General features: G+C 52.1%; 1 protein-coding gene across 3 annotated transcripts in view; it reads right to left on the bottom strand.

Annotated features, from left to right (window-relative positions):
- The window catches only part of LOC118383958 (rho guanine nucleotide exchange factor 26-like), a 132,223-nt gene that overhangs the window by 67,648 nt on the left and 46,713 nt on the right, over nucleotides 1-17,862 (bottom strand). The window lies entirely within an intron of this gene.

Here is a 17,862-nt window from a genome sequence, read left to right as displayed (position 1 = left end):
CAGAGAGAGAGACAGAGAGAGAGACAGAGAGAGAGACACACAGACAGAGACACAGAGACAAGACAGACAGAGAGACAGAGACACAGAGACAGACAGAGAGACAGAGACACAGACAGAGAGACACAGAGACAAGACAGACAAGACAGACAGAGAGACAGAGAGACAGAGACACAGAGACACAGAGAGACAGAGAAAAAGTGATGGATAAGTAAGTTTTGATCATCGGAGGTCTGCACATGATTTAGAACTCAGTGGGAAAACAACAAACACACTCTAGAGCATTTAACACCCGATCAGTTCTCCTTCCACACGTCTCAGGAAGGACTAGCATGTCAGAGATGCCATAACAATGGACTGAATCAGCACGATCTGCCTATTTAAGTCATCTTACCCACACGCGCACAGACACACACAAACACAGGAAGTGCATCTGACACCTCTGTCCCGGCTTCGCCATGACATCACTGGAGAGAACCCTCCTGGACCCCCTAAAATAGCCCGGGGGAACCATCAGCAGGTAACACACAGGGCATCCTCTTCCTGTCGGCATAGGGCAGACGGCCGCTTTAACGACAAAATCTGGTCCCCACCGTGACATACAGGAAACTGTCACACAACCACAGGAAGTTGACCTTAATCAGTTGGGGCTTGTTTCAAATCATCTGCAGAGCCACCTCATAGTGACCTTCCCCATTTCACAAGAGATGGGCATTTATTTTGCCAAGGCAGCAGCTACTCTTCCTGGGGTCAAATAAAGGCAGTTTATACCAATTTAAAAACGTGACAAAATACACGGTGTGTCCTCAGGCCCCCCCCCTCCACTACCACATATCTACAGTACAAAATCCATGTGTACATGTGTGTATAGTGTGTATGTTATCGTGTGTGTGTGTTTGTGTATGCATGTGTCTATGTCGGTCTCTTCACAGACCCTGCTGTTCCATATGTATCTGTTATTTAAATCTGATTCTACTGTTTGCATCAGTTACTTGTTGTGGAATAGAGTTCAATGTAGTCATGGCTCTATGTTGTACTGTGCGCCTCCCATAGTCTGTTCTGGAGTTGGGGACTGTGAAGAGAAGTCTTGTGGGATATGCATGGGTGTCCGAGCTGTGTGCCAGTAGTTTAGACGGACAGCTCGGTGCATTCAACATGTCAATATAAATAAAAGTAGTGATGAAGTCAATTCCTCCTCCACTTTGAGAAATTGACGTGCATATTATTAATATTAGCTCTCTGTGTACATCCGAGGGCCAGCCGTGCTGTCCTCTTTTAAGCAAAGTCCCTTTTTGTTTATAGTGCTGGTACTATCAACATCCTTCTCCCCATCTTAGCTACTATTGTATCAATGTTTTGATCATGATAGTTTGCAAATCCAGGGTAACTCCAAGCAGTTTAGTCTCCTCCACGAGCTCAATTTCCACATTATTTATTACAATATTTAGTTGAAGTTTAGGGTTTAGTGAATGAGTTGTTCCAAATACAATGCTTTTAGTTTTTGAAATATTTAAGAACTAACTTATTCCTTTCCACCCACTCTGAAACTAACTGCAACTCTTAAGTGTTGCAGTCATTTCAGTCGTTGTAGTAGCTGACATGTATAGTGTTGAGTCATCCGCATACATAGACACACTGGCCTTATATAATTAGTAAAGATTGAAAAATGTAAGGGGCCTAAACAGCTGCCCTGAGGAATCCCTGATTCTACCTGGATTATGTAATAATAATATAATATATGCCATTTAGCAGACGCTTTTATCCAAAGCGACTTACAGTCATGTGTGCATACATTCTACGTATGGGTGGTCCCGGGAATCGAACCCACTACCCTGGCGTTACAAGCGCCATGCTCTACCAACTGAGCTACAGAAGGACCGTTGGGAGAAGCTTCCATTAAAGAACACCCTTTGTGTTCTGTTAGACGGGTAACTCTTTATCCACATTATAGCAGAGGGTGTAACGCCATAACACATATGTTTCTCCAGAATCAGACTATGATCTCTCAGCCAATCATCAGTCCTTTGTAAAAGTGCTGTGCTTGTTTAATGTCCTTCTCTAAAAGTGAGCTGAAACTTTGTTGTCAATTTGTTTACTGTAAAATAGCATTGTATCTGTATCTGGTTTCCAAAAGTTTGCTAAGGGTTGGTAAGAGGCTGATTGGTCAGCTATTTGAGCCAGTAAAGGGGGCTTTACTATTCTTGGGTAGCAGAATGACTTTAGCTTCCCTCCAGGGCTGAGGGCAAACAAACACTTTCTAGTAGGCTTAAATTTAAAATATGGCAAACAGGAGTGGCAATATCGTCCACTATTATCCTCAGTCATTTTCCATCCAAGTTGTCAGACCACGGTGGCTTGTCATTGTTGATAGACATCAATACGTGTGTTCACCTCTTCCACACTCACTTTAAAGATTTCTAAATTACAATGTTTGTCTCTTTCATCATTTGGTCAGATATACTTGGATGTGTAGTGTCAGCGTTTGTTGCAGGCATGTCATAGTGAAAATATACCTCTCTGTTGATATCACATACGTTATCAAGCATTTCACACATATTATCTAGATACTGACTGTTAGCACTTGGTGGTCTGTAGCAGCTTCCCACCAGAATGGGCTTTAGGTGAGGAAGATGAACCTGTAGCCATATTACTTCAACAGTATTTAACATGAGATCCTCTCTAAGCGTTACAGGAATGTGGTTCTGAATATAAACGGCAACACCTCCACCACTGGCAGTTCTGTCTTTTCTGTAGATGTTATAACCATGTATTGCTACCACTGTATCGTCAAATACATTATCTAAGTGAGTTTCAGAAACGGTCAGAATATGAATGTCATCTTTTACTAGCAAGTTATTGACTTCATGAACCTTGTTTCTTAAACTACATATGTTAAAGTAGGCTATTTTGAGGACTTTTCTTCTGGGATGCTTACTTTGTTTTATTGCTTTACTGGGAAGCTTAGGAGAAGTATATATTCTCATGTTATTTATGTTAGTGGAGGGTTAGCTGCTCACAGTGGACTTCCTACTAGGGCACACCGCCTCAGTGCTAAAAGTATAACTAATTTACATTACATTTAAGTCATTTAGCAGACGCTCTTATCCAGAGCGACTTACAAATTGGTGCATTCACCTTATGACATCCAGTGGAACAGCCACTTTACAATAGTGCATCTAAATCTTTTAAGGGGGGGGGGGTGAGAAGGATTACTTTATCCTATCCTAGGTATTCCTTAAGGAGGTGGGGTTTCAGGTGTCTCCGGAAGGTGGTGATTGACTCCGCTGTCCTGGCGTCGTGAGGGAGTTTGTTCCACCATTGGGGGGCCAGAGCAGCGAACAGTTTTGACTGGGCTGAGCGGGAACTGTACTTCCTCAGTGGTAGGGAGGCGAGCAGGCCAGAGGTGGATGAACGCAGTGCCCTTGTTTGGGTGTAGGGCCTGATCAGAGCCTGGAGGTACTGAGGTGCCGTTCCCCTCACAGCTCCGTAGGCAAGCACCATGGTCTTGTATGAACTCTGGTTCATAGAGACATGATTACTGCATACAACAGCTGTAGGAACAGCAGAGGAATTCAGGGCAGTAAGAGGGACATACAGTATATTAGGTTATCTACATTGTGTCTACAAACACCCCTGGGGTAATGTACATTTGATGAAGCATTGTGACGACTCAGTGACAGAATGATAGGGATTAACTGAGCTGGACTTGGGTCATTGATAACTCATTGTCTCAACGCAGCCTTATAACGCTGTGAAAGGATCCAGGAACCCACATTTTTGGGTGGATCCCATCCTCCTTATGAAAACGTGTTTTGTTTCCAAAAGGTATTGAAATTGTCAACAGAAGTTATACCCATTGAGGTGCAATAATCACATCGCCAGTTGTGAAGTGAAAGAATCCTGCTAAAGTGTTCAATGCCGTGATTCAGAGAAGGGCACAGGGCCAGATATGATGGGTATTTTACTAGTGTCTAGCAGAGAGTCAATCAGCTCTTTAAAATCCAGTTTCACCTGTTCAGAGCTGCCCTTCTTCATGTCATTAAAACCACATGGATTATGATACAACTGATTTCCATGTCCTGACGTAGTACATTTCAGAGCAGCATAGTCATGTCATTTACTTCAGCTCCGGGATAAGACATTGTTTTTGTACCAGGAACGGTCACATTTCTTACCATGGAGCTGCCCAAAAATCACAGCTGACGACAAGGATGACGTAATCCACCCACTAACATGCTTCACAGGATTCGGAGAAGCCTTTATGGACAGGCGAGAGGCAGGATAACTTGTGCTCGTGGCTCCCGGTGCAGGCCTCTAACAGATGGAGGAGCCCCGCTCGATCCAGAACAGAAGGTTGCCGACGTCGACTTTGAAATCGTAGTAGAAGGCACTGCGGCCGCAGACACAGGCATCCCCAGAGACGAAGCTGCAGGAAGATCAGGCTCCAGGACGACCAACCTATTTCTTGTAGACTGGACTTTGCTGGAGGCCTCTGTCTTCAGCTTCCACAACTCGTGACATGCCACCAGCATTGATTGCCTTGCTCCTCTTGCTGTGCTCCTTCGACTCCGCTATCAGATGGGGGAGCTCCGGGCAACACCGGACAGTCGGATAACGACAAACGACAAGGCGGAGATGCATCCAACAAGCGTGAACGCCGTCCAGGCACCGGTGTAGAAAAGGTAAACATGCCACTCTAAGGTTTCTCCAGTTTCTTATGTAGGCTGGCGACCTGCGTGATCAAGGAAGCCCACTCTCTCTTTGGGCCTTTGGGTTACCAGGTGCTGGCGACCTGCGTGATCAAGGAAGCCCACTCTCTCTTTGGGCCTTTGGGTTACCAGGTGCTGGTGACCTGCGTGATCAAGGAAGCCCACTCTCTCTTTGGGCCTTTGGGTTACCAGGTGCTGGCGACCTGCGTGATCAAGGAAGCCCACTCTCTCTTTGGGCCTTTGGATTACCAGGTGCTGGCGACCTGCGTGATCAAGGAAGCCCACTCTCTCTTTGGGCCTTTGGATTACCAGGTGTTGGCGACCTGCGTGATCAAGGAAGACACTTCAAGCCACTATAATCCTCAGCAAGTAAACAATCGCCGCATTGGAACTCTGAGTCGTCCGGTTTGTCCAGAAACAAAGTGTAGGAGATAGAGCCCCTACAGCCATGGGACCAGGTAGGAGATACAGCCCCTACAGCCATGGGACCAGGTAGGAGATACAGCCCCTACAGCCATGGGACCAGGTAGGAGATACAGCCCCTACAGCCATGGGACCAGGAAGGAACAGCCCCTACAGCCATGGGACCAGGTAGGAGATACAGCCCCTACAGCCATGGGACCAGGTAGGAGATACAGCCCCTACAGCCATGGGACCAGGTAGGAGATACAGCCCCTACAGCCATGGGACCAGGTAGGAGATACAGCCCCTACAGCCATGGGACCAGGTAGGAGATACAGCTCCTACAGCCATGGGACCAGGTATGAGATACAGCTCCTACAGCCATGGGACCAGGTAGGAGATACAGCTCCTACAGCCATGGGACCAGGTAGGAGATACAGCCCCTACAGCCATGGGACCAGGTAGGAGATACAGCCCCTACAGCCGGGTAGGAGATACAGCCCCTACAGCCATGGGACCAGGTAGGAGATACAGCTCCTACAGCCATGGGACCAGGTAGGAGATACAGCTCCTACAGCCATGGGACCAGGTAGGAGATACAGCCCCTACAGCCATGGGACCAGGTAGGAGATACAGCCCCTACAGCCATGGGACCAGGTAGGAGATACAGCCCCTACAGCCATGGGACCAGGTAGGAGATACAGCCCCTACAGCCATGGGACCAGGTAGGAGATACAGCCCCTACAGCCATGGGACCAGGTAGGAGATACAGCCCCTACAGCCGGGTAGGAGATACAGCCCTACAGCCATGGGACCGGGTAGGAGATACAGCCCCTACAGCCATGGGACCAGGTAGGAGATACAGCCCCTACAGCCATGGGACCAGGTAGGAGATACAGCCCCTACAGCCGGGTAGGAGATACAGCCCCCACCCCCTGGGGTGAAGTTGCACGTGTCTGTGGGGTGAAGTTGCACGTGTCTGTGGGGTGAAGTTGCACGCGTCTGTGGGGTGAAGTTGCACGCGTCTGTGGGGTGAAGTTGCACGTGGCTGAGGTTTCCATAGGAATGAGGTGGGGAGGACTATGAAGCAGTACAGGTCTGAACAGAGAGAGGTCTGAACAGAGAGAGTTAGGTTAGCATGAATAACAGACTGACACACAGCTGCCAGTATGAGCTCACCCAGGGGACCATGAACACACTGTTACAGAGGAACAGAGGGCTGTGTGTGTTTACGAGAGAGAGGGGGGGGTCACGTAGAGAGCAGTGGGAGTCATGTAGAGAGAAGGGGGGAGTCATGTAGAGAGGGAGGGGGGGAGAGTCATGTAGAGAGAGAGTGGGGGAGAGTCATGTAGAGAGAGAGGGGGAGAGTCATGTAGAGAGAGAGGGGGAGAGTCATGCAGAGAGAGAGGGGGAGAGTCATGTAGAGAGAGAGAGCGGGAGGAGAGTCATGTAGAGAGAGAGTGGGGGAGAGTCATGTAGAGAGAGAGGGGGAGAGTCATGTAGAGAGAGAGTGGGGGAGAGTCATGTAGAGAGAGAGGGGGAGAGTCATGCAGAGAGAGAGGGGGAGAGTCATGTAGAGAGAGAGTGGGGGAGAGTCATGCAGAGAGAGAGGGGGAGAGTCATGTAGAGAGAGAGGGGGAGAGTCATGTAGAGAGAGAGTGGGGGAGAGTCATGTAGAGAGAGAGGGGGAGAGTCATGTAGAGAGAGAGGGGGGAGAGAGTCATGTAGAGAGAGTGGGGGGAGAGTCATGTAGAGAGAGAGGGGGAGAGTCATGTAGAGAGAGACGGGGGAGAGTCATGTAGAGAGAGAGGGGGGTCATGTAGAGAGAGCGGGGGGGTCATGTAGAGAGAGCGGGGAGAGAGTCATGTAGAGAGAGAGGGGGTCATGTAGAGAGAGCGGGGGAGAGTCATGTAGAGAGAGAGGGGGGGGGTCATGTAGAGAGAGGGAGAGAGTCATGTAGAGAGAGAGTGGGGGGAGAGTCATGTAGAGAGAGAGGGGGAGAGAGTCATGTAGAGAGAGAGTGGGGGGAGAGTCATGTAGAGAGAGAGGGGGAGAGTCATGTAGAGAGAGAGTGGGGGGGAGAGTCATGTAGAGAGAGAGGGGGAGAGTCATGTAGAGAGAGAGTGGGGAGAGAGTCATGTAGAGAGAGAGTGGGGGAGAGTCATGTAGAGAGAGAGGGGGAGAGTCATGTAGAGAGAGAGTGGGGGAGAGTCATGTAGAGAGAGAGGGGGAGAGTCATGTAGAGAGAGGGGGGTCATGTAGAGAGAGCGGGGAGAGAGTCATGTAGAGAGAGGGGGGTCATGTAGAGAGAGCGGGGGGAGAGTCATGTAGAGAGAGAGGGGGGTCATGTAGAGAGAGAGGGGAGAGAGTCATGTAGAGAGAGAGTGGGGGGAGAGTCATGTAGAGAGAGAGGGGGGTCATGTAGAGAGAGAGGGGGAGTCATGTAGAGAGAGCGGGTGGAGAGTCATGTAGAGAGAGAGGGGGAGTCATGTAGAGAGAGAGTGGGGGAGAGTCATGTAGAGAGAGGGGGAGTCATGTAGAGAGAGAGTGGGGGAGAGTCATGTAGAGAGAGAGGGGGGTCATGTAGAGAGAGAGGGGGGTCATGTAGAGAGAGAGAGCGGGGGAGAGTCATGTAGAGAGAGAGAGCGGGTGGAGAGTCATGTAGAGAGAGGGGGGGGTCATGTAGAGAGAGCGGGTGGAGAGGCATGTAGAGAGAGAGGGGGGTCATGTAGAGAGAGAGCGGGTGGAGAGTCATGTAGAGAGAGAGGGGGGTCATGTAGAGAGAGCGGGTGGAGAGGCATGTAGAGAGAGAGGGGGGTCATGTAGAGAGAGAGCGGGGGAGAGTCATGTAGAGAGAGAGCGGGGGGGTCATGTAGAGAGAGAGTGGGGGAGAGTCATGTAGAGAGAGAGTGGGGAGAGAGTCATGTAGAGAGAGAGCATGTAGGGGGGGTCATGTAGAGAGAGGGGGAGTCATGTAGAGAGAGAGGGGGGTCATGCAGAGAGAGCGGGGGAGAGTCATGTAGAGAGAGAGCGGGTGGAGAGTCATGTAGAGAGAGGGGGGAGTCATGTAGAGAGAGCGGGGGGAGAGCATGTAGAGAGAGCGGGGGGGTCATGTAGAGAGAGAGAGGGGGAGAGTCATGTAGTAGAGAGAGAGGGGGGTCATGTAGAGAGAGTGGGGAGAGTCATGTAGAGAGAGAGTGGGGAGAGAGTCATGTAGAGAGAGAGCGGGGGAGAGTCATGTAGAGAGAGAGGGGGGTCATGTAGAGAGAGGGGGGTCATGCAGAGAGAGAGCGGGGGGGTCATGTAGAGAGAGAGGGGGGGTCATGTAGAGAGAGGGGGGGTCATGTAGAGAGAGAGCGGGGGAGAGTCATGTAGAGAGAGAGCGGGGGAGAGTCATGTAGAGAGAGTGGGGGAGTCATGTAGAGAGAGAGGGGGGTCATGTAGAGAGAGAGGGGGGTCATGTAGAGAGAGAGAGGGGGTCATGTAGAGAGAGAGTGGGGGGAGTCATGTAGAGAGAGAGGGGGGTCATGTAGAGAGAGAGTGGGGGGTCATGTAGAGAGAGAGTGGGGGGTCATGTAGAGAGAGAGGGGGAGAGTGATGTAGAGAGAGAGGGGGAGAGTCATGTAGAGAGAGAGCGGGAGAGTCATGTAGAGAGAGAGTGGGGGAGAGTCATGTAGAGAGAGAGTGGGGGGAGAGTCATGTAGAGAGAGAGTGGGGGAGAGTCATGTAGAGAGAGAGTGGGGGGAGAGTCATGTAGAGAGAGAGTGGGGGGAGAGTCATGTAGAGAGAGAGTGGGGGAGAGTCATGTAGAGAGAGAGAGGGGGAGAGTCATGCAGAGAGAGAGGGGGAGAGTCATGTAGAGAGAGAGTGGGGAGAGTCATGTAGAGAGAGAGTGGGGGAGAGTCATGTAGAGAGAGAGTGGGGGAGAGTCATGTAGAGAGAGAGAGTGGGGGAGAGTCATGTAGAGAGAGAGTGGGGGAGAGTCATGTAGAGAGAGAGTGGGGGGAGAGTCATGTAGAGAGAGAGTGGGGGAGAGTCATGTAGAGAGAGAGAGGGGGAGAGTCATGCAGAGAGAGAGGGGGAGAGTCATGTAGAGAGAGAGTGGGGAGAGTCATGTAGAGAGAGAGTGGGGGAGAGTCATGTAGAGAGAGAGAGGGGGAGAGTCATGCAGAGAGAGAGGGGGAGAGTCATGTAGAGAGAGAGCGGGAGAGTCATGTAGAGAGAGGGGGGAGAGTCATGTAGAGAGAGCGGGGGAGTCATGTAGAGAGAGCTGGGGAGAGTCATGTAGAGAGAGAGTGGGGGGAGAGTCATGTAGAGAGAGAGTGGGGGAGAGTCATGTAGAGAGAGAGAGGGGGGAGAGTCATGTAGAGAGAGAGTGGGGGAGAGTCATGTAGAGAGAGAGTGGGGAGAGTCATGTAGAGAGAGAGCGGGGGGAGAGTCATGTAGAGAGAGAGGGGGAGAGTCATGTAGAGAGAGCGGGGAGAGTCATGTAGAGAGAGAGGGGGGGGAGAGTCATGTAGAGAGAGTGGGGGGAGAGTCATGTAGAGAGAGAGTGGGGGAGTCATGTAGAGAGAGAGGGGGGAGAGTCATGTAGAGAGAGAGTGGGGGAGAGTCATGTAGAGAGAGTGGGGGAGAGTCATGTAGAGAGAGCGGGGAGAGTCATGTAGAGAGAGAGTGGGGGAGAGTCATGTAGAGAGAGAGTGGGGGAGAGTCATGTAGAGAGAGAGTGGGGGAGAGTCATGTAGAGAGAGTGGGGGGAGAGTCATGTAGAGAGAGAGAGGGGGAGAGTCATGCAGAGAGAGGGGGGAGAGTCATGTAGAGAGAGAGTGGGGAGAGTCATGTAGAGAGAGAGTGGGGGAGAGTCATGTAGAGAGAGAGAGGGGGAGAGTCATGTAGAGAGAGAGAGGGGGAGAGTCATGCAGAGAGAGAGGGGAGAGTCATGTAGAGAGAGCGGGGAGAGTCATGTAGAGAGAGAGGGGGAGAGTCATGTAGAGAGAGAGGGGGGGGAGTCATGTAGAGAGAGTGGGGAGAGTCATGTAGAGAGAGAGTCATGGGGGAGTCATGTAGAGAGAGTGGGGAGAGTCATGTAGAGAGAGAGTGGGGAGAGAGTCATGCAGAGAGAGCGGGGGAGAGTCATGTAGAGAGAGAGGGGAGAGAGTCATGTAGAGAGAGAGGGGGAGAGTCATGTAGAGAGAGAGGGGGAGAGTCATGCAGAGAGAGAGGGGGAGAGTCATGTAGAGAGAGAGAGTGGGGAGAGTCATGTAGAGAGAGAGCAGGGGGAGAGTCATGTAGAGAGAGAGCGGGGGGGAGAGTCATGCAGAGAGAGCGGGGGAGAGTCATGTAGAGAGAGAGAGGGGGAGAGTCATGTAGAGAGAGAGGGGGAGAGTCATGTAGAGAGAGAGGGGGAGAGTCATGTAGAGAGAGCGGGGGGAGAGTCATGTAGAGAGAGAGCGGGGAGAGTCATGTAGAGAGAGAGAGGGGGGAGAGTCATGTAGAGAGAGAGGGGGGAGAGTCATGTAGAGAGAGAGCGGGGGGAGAGTCATGTAGAGAGAGAGAGGGGAGAGTCATGCAGAGAGAGAGGGGGAGAGTCATGTAGAGAGAGAGTGGGGGAGAGTCATGCAGAGAGAGAGCGGGGGAGAGTCATGTAGAGAGAGAGCATGGGGGGAGAGTCATGTAGAGAGAGAGCGGGGGAGAGTCATGTAGAGAGAGAGGGGGAGAGTCATGTAGAGAGAGAGGGGGAGAGTCATGTAGAGAGAGAGCGGGGGAGAGTCATGTAGAGAGAGCGGGGGGGTCATGTAGAGAGAGAGGGGGGGAGAGTCATGTAGAGAGAGAGGGGGGAGAGTCATGTAGAGAGAGAGAGGGGGAGAGTCATGTAGAGAGAGAGGGGGAGAGTCATGTAGAGAGAGAGCGGGGGAGAGTCATGTAGAGAGAGAGCGGGGGAGAGTCATGTAGAGAGAGAGAGGGGGAGAGTCATGTAGAGAGAGAGGGGGAGAGTCATGTAGAGAGAGAGCGGGGGGGGGAGAGTCATGTAGAGAGAGAGCGGGGGAGAGTCATGTAGAGAGAGAGTGGGGGAGAGTCATGTAGAGAGAGAGTGGGGGAGAGTCATGTAGAGAGAGGGGGGGGTCATGTAGAGAGAGCGGGGGAGAGTCATGTAGAGAGAGAGCGGGGGGAGTCATGTAGAGAGAGAGCGGGTGGAGAGTCATGCAGAGAGAGAGCGGTGGAGAGTCATGTAGAGAGAGAGCGGGTGGAGAGTCATGCAGAGAGAGAGCGGGGAGAGTCATGTAGAGAGAGAGAGTGGGGGAGAGTCATAGAGAGAGAGAGTGGGGGGAGAGTCATGTAGAGAGAGAGCGGGTGGAGAGTCATGCAGAGAGAGAGGGGAGAGTCATGTAGAGAGAGAGGGGGAGAGTCATGTAGAGAGAGTGGGGGAGAGTCATGTAGAGAGAGAGGGGGGAGAGTCATGTAGAGAGAGAGGGGGAGAGTCATGTAGAGAGAGAGCGGGGAGAGTCATGTAGAGAGAGTGGGGGAGAGTCATGTAGAGAGAGAGTGGGGGGAGAGTCATGTAGAGAGAGCGGGTGGAGAGTCATGCAGAGAGAGAGCGGGTGGAGAGTCATGTAGAGAGAGAGAGCGGGGGAGAGTCATGCAGAGAGAGAGAGTGGGGGAGAGTCATGTAGAGAGAGAGGGGGAGAGTCATGTAGAGAGAGAGCGGGGGGAGAGAGTCATGTAGAGAGAGCGGGGGAGAGTCATGTAGAGAGAGCGGGGGGAGTCATGTAGAGAGAGATATGGGGGAGAGTCATGTAGAGAGAGAGAGTGGGGAGAGTCATGTAGAGAGAGGGGGGTCATGTAGAGAGAGAGCGGGGGGGGTCATGCAGAGAGAGCGGGGGAGAGTCATGTAGAGAGAGAGTGGGGGGAGTCATGTAGAGAGAGCGGGGGGAGAGTCATGTAGAGAGAGAGCGGGGGGAGAGTCATGTAGAGAGAGAGCGGGGGGAGAGTCATGAGAGAGAGGGGGGGTCATGTAGAGAGAGAGTGGGGGAGAGTCATGTAGAGAGAGAGTGGGGGAGAGTCATGTAGAGAGAGAGCGGGGGGGGAGAGAGTCATGTAGAGAGAGAGGGGAGAGTCATGTAGAGAGAGCGGGGGGAGAGTCATGTAGAGAGAGAGCGGGGGGAGAGTCATGTAGAGAGAGAGCGGGGGAGAGTCATGTAGAGAGAGAGCGGGGGGAGAGTCATGTAGAGAGAGCGGGGGGAGAGTCATGTAGAGAGAGAGCGGGGGAGAGTCATGTAGAGAGAGAGTGGGGGGAGAGTCATGTAGAGAGAGCGGGGGAGAGTCATGAGAGAGAGGGGGAGAGTCATGTAGAGAGAGCGGGGGGAGAGTCATGTAGAGAGAGAGCGGGGGGAGAGTCATGTAGAGAGAGAGTGGGGGGAGAGTCATGTAGAGAGAGAGCGGGGAGAGAGTCATGTAGAGAGAGAGAGAGCCGGGGGAGAGTCATGTAGAGAGAGAGGGGAGAGTCATGTAGAGAGAGCGGGGAGAGTCATGTAGAGAGAGAGCGGGGAGAGTCATGTAGAGAGAGAGCGGGGGAGAGTCATGTAGAGAGAGAGCGGGGGGGTCATGTAGAGAGAGAGCGGGGAGAGTCATGTGAGAGAGAGGGGGGAGAGTCATGTAGAGAGAGAGCGGGGGGGAGAGTCATGTAGAGAGAGAGTGGGGAGAGTCATGTAGAGAGAGCGGGGGAGAGTCATGTAGAGAGAGAGAGATCCAGGGGGGGAGAGTCATGCAGAGAGAGCGGGGGAGAGTCATGTAGAGAGAGAGTGGGGGAGAGTCATGTAGAGAGAGAGGGGGGAGAGTCATGTAGAGAGAGAGTGGGGGAGAGTCATGCAGAGAGAGCGGGGGGAGAGTCATGTAGAGAGAGAGTGGGGAGAGTCATGTAGAGAGAGAGCGGGGGAGAGTCATGTAGAGAGAGCGGGGGAGAGTCATGTAGAGAGAGAGCGGGGGAGAGTCATGTAGAGAGAGAGGGGGTCATGTAGAGAGAGAGTCATGTAGAGAGAGAGTCATGTAGAGAGAGAGGGGGGAGAGAGGAGAGTCATGTAGAGAGAGAGCGGGGGGAGAGTCATGTAGAGAGAGAGCGGGGGGAGAGTCATGTAGAGAGAGAGCGGGGGGAGAGTCATGTAGAGAGAGAGGGGGAGAGTCATGTAGAGAGAGAGCGGGGGAGAGTCATGTAGAGAGAGCGGGGAGAGTCATGTAGAGAGGGGAGAGTCATGGGGTCATGAGAGAGAGCGGGGGAGAGTCATGTAGAGAGAGAGCGGGGGGAGAGTCATGTAGAGAGAGCGGGGGGAGAGTCATGTAGAGAGAGCGGGGGGAGAGTCATGTAGAGAGAGAGCGGGGGAGAGTCATGTAGAGAGAGCGGGGGAGAGTCATGTAGAGAGAGCGGGGGAGAGTCATGTAGAGAGAGGGGGGGTCATGTAGAGAGAGAGTCATGTAGAGAGAGAGTCATGTAGAGAGAGAGTCATGTAGAGAGAGAGTGGGGGAGAGTCATGTAGAGAGAGAGGGGGGAGAGTCATGTAGAGAGAGAGCGGGGGGAGAGTCATGTAGAGAGAGAGGGGGGGAGAGTCATGTAGAGAGAGAGAGGGGGAGAGTCATGTAGAGAGAGTGGGGGAGAGTCATGTAGAGAGAGAGCGGGGGAGAGTCATGTAGAGAGAGAGTGGGGAGAGTCATGTAGAGAGAGAGCGGGGGGGTCATGTAGAGAGAGAGTGGGGAGAGTCATGTAGAGAGAGGGGGGGTCATGTAGAGAGAGAGGGGGAGAGTCATGTAGAGAGAGTGGGGGGAGAGTCATGTAGAGAGAGAGCGGGGGAGAGTCATGTAGAGAGAGCGGGGAAGTCATGTAGAGAGAGAGGGGAGTCATGTAGAGAGAGAGTGGGGGGAGAGTCATGTAGAGAGAGTGGGGGAGAGTCATGTAGAGAGAGAGTGGGGGAGAGTCATGTAGAGAGAGCGGGGGAGAGTCATGTAGAGAGAGAGGGGGAGAGTCATGTAGAGAGAGAGGGGGGAGAGTCATGTAGAGAGAGCGGGGGAGAGTCATGTAGAGAGAGAGAGGGGGGGTCATGTAGAGAGAGAGGGGGAGTCATGTAGAGAGAGAGCGGGGGAGAGTCATGTAGAGAGAGAGTCGGGGGGAGAGTCATGTAGAGAGAGAGTGGGGGAGAGTCATGTAGAGAGAGAGCGGGGGAGAGTCATGTAGAGAGAGAGTGGTGGGGAGAGTCATGTAGAGAGAGTGGGGGGGAGAGTCATGTAGAGAGAGAGTGGGGGAGAGTCATGTAGAGAGAGGGGGGGAGTCATGTAGAGAGAGCGGGGGAGAGTCATGTAGAGAGAGAGCGGGGAGAGTCATGTAGAGAGAGCGGGGGAGAGTCATGTAGAGAGAGAGTGGGGGGAGAGTCATGTAGAGAGAGCGGGGGAGAGTCATGTAGAGAGAGAGCGGGTGGAGAGTCATGTAGAGAGAGCGGGGGAGAGTCATGTAGAGAGAGCGGGGGGAGAGTCATGTAGAGAGAGCGGGGGGAGAGAGTCATGTAGAGAGAGCGGGGGGAGAGAGTCATGTAGAGAGAGCGGGGGGAGAGTCATGTAGAGAGAGAGGGGGAGAGTCATGTAGAGAGAGCGGGGGGAGAGTCATGTAGAGAGAGAGTGGGGGGGAGTCATGTAGAGAGAGAGTGGGGAGAGTCATGTAGAGAGAGGGGGAGAGTCATGTAGAGAGAGCGGGGGGAGAGTCATGTAGAGAGAGAGCGGGGGAGAGTCATGTAGAGAGAGCGGGGGGGGGAGTCATGCAGAGAGAGAGGGGGGAGAGTCATGTAGAGAGAGAGCGGGGGAGAGTCATGTAGAGAGAGCGGGGGGAGAGTCAGAGAGAGAGCGGGGGGAGAGTCATGTAGAGAGAGCGGGGGAGAGTCATGTAGAGAGAGCGGGGGAGAGAGTCATGTAGAGAGAGAGGGGGGAGAGTCATAGAGAGAGCGGGGGAGAGTCATAAGAGAGAGCGGGGGAGAGTCATGTAGAGAGAGCGGGGGAGAGTCATGTAGAGAGAGAGGGGGAGAGTCATGTAGAGAGAGTGGGGGGAGAGTCATGTAGAGAGAGAGTGGGGGAGAGTCATGTAGAGAGAGCGGGGGGGTCATGTAGAGAGAGAGCGGGGGAGAGTCATGTAGAGAGAGAGCGGGGGAGAGTCATGTAGAGAGAGAGGGGGAGAGTCATGTAGAGAGAGAGTGGGGGAGAGTCATGTAGAGAGAGAGGGGGAGAGTCATGTAGAGAGAGAGTGGGGGAGAGTCATGTAGAGAGAGAGGGGGGGTCATGTAGAGAGAGAGCGGGGGAGTCATGCAGAGAGAGAGAGCGGGGGGAGAGTCATGTAGAGAGAGTGGGGGAGAGTCATGTAGAGAGAGAGTGGGGGGAGTCATAGAGAGAGCGGGGGAGAGTCATGTAGAGAGAGAGCGGGGGGGAGAGTCATGTAGAGAGAGCGGGGGGTCATGCAGAGAGAGAGCGGGGGAGTCATGCAGAGAGAGCGGGGGAGAGTCATGTAGAGAGCGGGGGAGAGTCATGTAGAGAGAGAGTGGGGGAGAGTCATGTAGAGAGAGCGGGGAGAGTCATGTAGAGAGAGTGGGGGAGAGTCATGTAGAGAGAGGGGGGGAGAGTCATGTAGAGAGAGAGTGGGGGAGAGTCATGTAGAGAGAGTGGGGGGGAGTCATGCAGAGAGAGTGGGGGAGAGAGTCATGTAGAGAGAGTGGGGGAGAGTCATGCAGAGAGAGTGGGGGAGAGTCATGTAGAGAGAGTGGGGGAGAGTCATGTAGAGAGAGCGGGGGGAGTCATGCAGAGAGAGAGCGGGGGAGAGTCATGTAGAGAGAGAGGGGGGAGAGTCATTTAGAGAGCACTGAGTGGGGAGAGTCAAGTAGAGAGAGAGCGGGGGAGAGTCATGTAGAGAGAGATAGCGGGGGAGAGAGTCATGAGAGAAGAGCGGGTGGAGAGTCATGTATCAGAGAGAGCGGGGGAGAGTCATGTAATGAACTGACTCCTGGGGAGAGTCATGTAAAGAGCGGGGGAGAGTCATGAACTGAGCGGGGGAGTCTCATGTATCACTGTAAATACTGCACGGCCAATGAATGAACTGACTCCTGCTGAGTCCTGTATCACTGTAAATACTGCACGACCAATGAATGAACTGACTCCTGCTGAGTCCTGTATCACTGTAAATACTGCACGACTAATGAATGAACTGACTCCTGCTGAGTCCTGTATCACTGTAAATACTGCACGACCAATGAATGAACTGACTCCTTCCTGCTGAGTCCTGTATCACTGTAAGGGTGGGGGAGGGATACTACAGGGTGGAGGGAGAGCATGTGAACTGACTCCTGCTGAATCACTGTAAATACTGGGGTGGGGGGAATGAACTGACTCCTGCTGAGTCCTGTATCACTGTAAATACTGCACGGCCAATGAATGAACTGACTCCTGCTGAGTCCTGTATCACTGTAAATACTGCACGACCAATGAATGAACTGACTCCTGCTGAGTCCTGTATCACTGTAAATACTGCACGACCAATGAATGAACTGACTCCTGCTGAGTCCTGTATCACTGTAAATACTGCACGACCAATGAATGAACTGACTCCTGCTGAGTCCTGTATCACTGTAAATACTGCACGACCAATGAATGAACTGACTCCTGCTGAGTCCTGTATCACTGTAAATACTGCACGACCAATGAATGAACTGACTCCTGCTGAGTCCTGTATCACTGTAAATACTGCACGACCAATGAATGAACTGACTCCTGCTGAGTCCTGTATCACTGTAAATACTGCACGGCCAATGAATGAACTGACTCCTGCTGAGTCCTGTATCACTGTAAATACAGGGTGGGGGAGAGTCATGTCGAGAGAGAGCCGGGGGCCAATGAATGAACTGACTCCTGCTGAGTCCTGTATCACTGTAAATACTGCACGGCCAATGAATGAACTGACTCCTGCTGAGTCCTGTATCACTGTAAATACAGGGTGGGGGAGAGTCATGTCGAGAGAGAGCGGGGGGCCAATGAATGAACTGACTCCTGCTGAGTCCTGTATCACTGTAAATACTGCACGGCCAATGAATGAACTGACTCCTGCTGCTTTTCATATTAGTATTCCAGTATTTAGTCTTAATTTTCAGAATGGGCATATTATTTGGAATGGGCCTGATTTACGCATAGAAGTAGTCCTATTGGCTACTTGGCCTGATTTACGCATAGAAGTAGTCCTATTGGCTACTTGGCCTGATTTACGCATAGAAGTAGTCCTATTGGCTACTTGGCCTGATTTACGCATAAAAGTAGTCCTATTGGCTACTTGGCCTGATTTACGCATAGAAGTAGTCCTATTGGCTACTTGGCCTGATTTAAGCATAGAAGTAGTCCTATTGGCTACCTGGCCTGATTTACACATATAAGTAGTCCTATTGGCTACCTGGCCTGATTTACACATAGAAGTAGTCCTATTGGCTACCTGGCCTGATTTACACATAGAAGTAGGCCTATTGACTACCTGGCCTGCGCACAAATGTAGACATAAAATGTGGCCATTTGGGGATCTGATAGTATTTCTGATTGGCTTAACTTACCACCAATAATAACCTGTGGAGCTTCTCAACGTAATATTTTCTTCACCCCAAACAGCGAGCAAACAAAGTCTGTTTCTACAACCATTGAGAATTACTATTGTTGCTCAAAATCATTCCAGCTCTCTACCTTTTGATAACCACTC

This window comes from Oncorhynchus keta, chromosome 1 (genome assembly GCF_023373465.1).
Source record: "Oncorhynchus keta strain PuntledgeMale-10-30-2019 chromosome 1, Oket_V2, whole genome shotgun sequence".
Lineage (NCBI taxonomy): Eukaryota > Metazoa > Chordata > Actinopteri > Salmoniformes > Salmonidae > Oncorhynchus > Oncorhynchus keta.
This window is presented reverse-complemented; position numbering and strand designations above follow the sequence as displayed.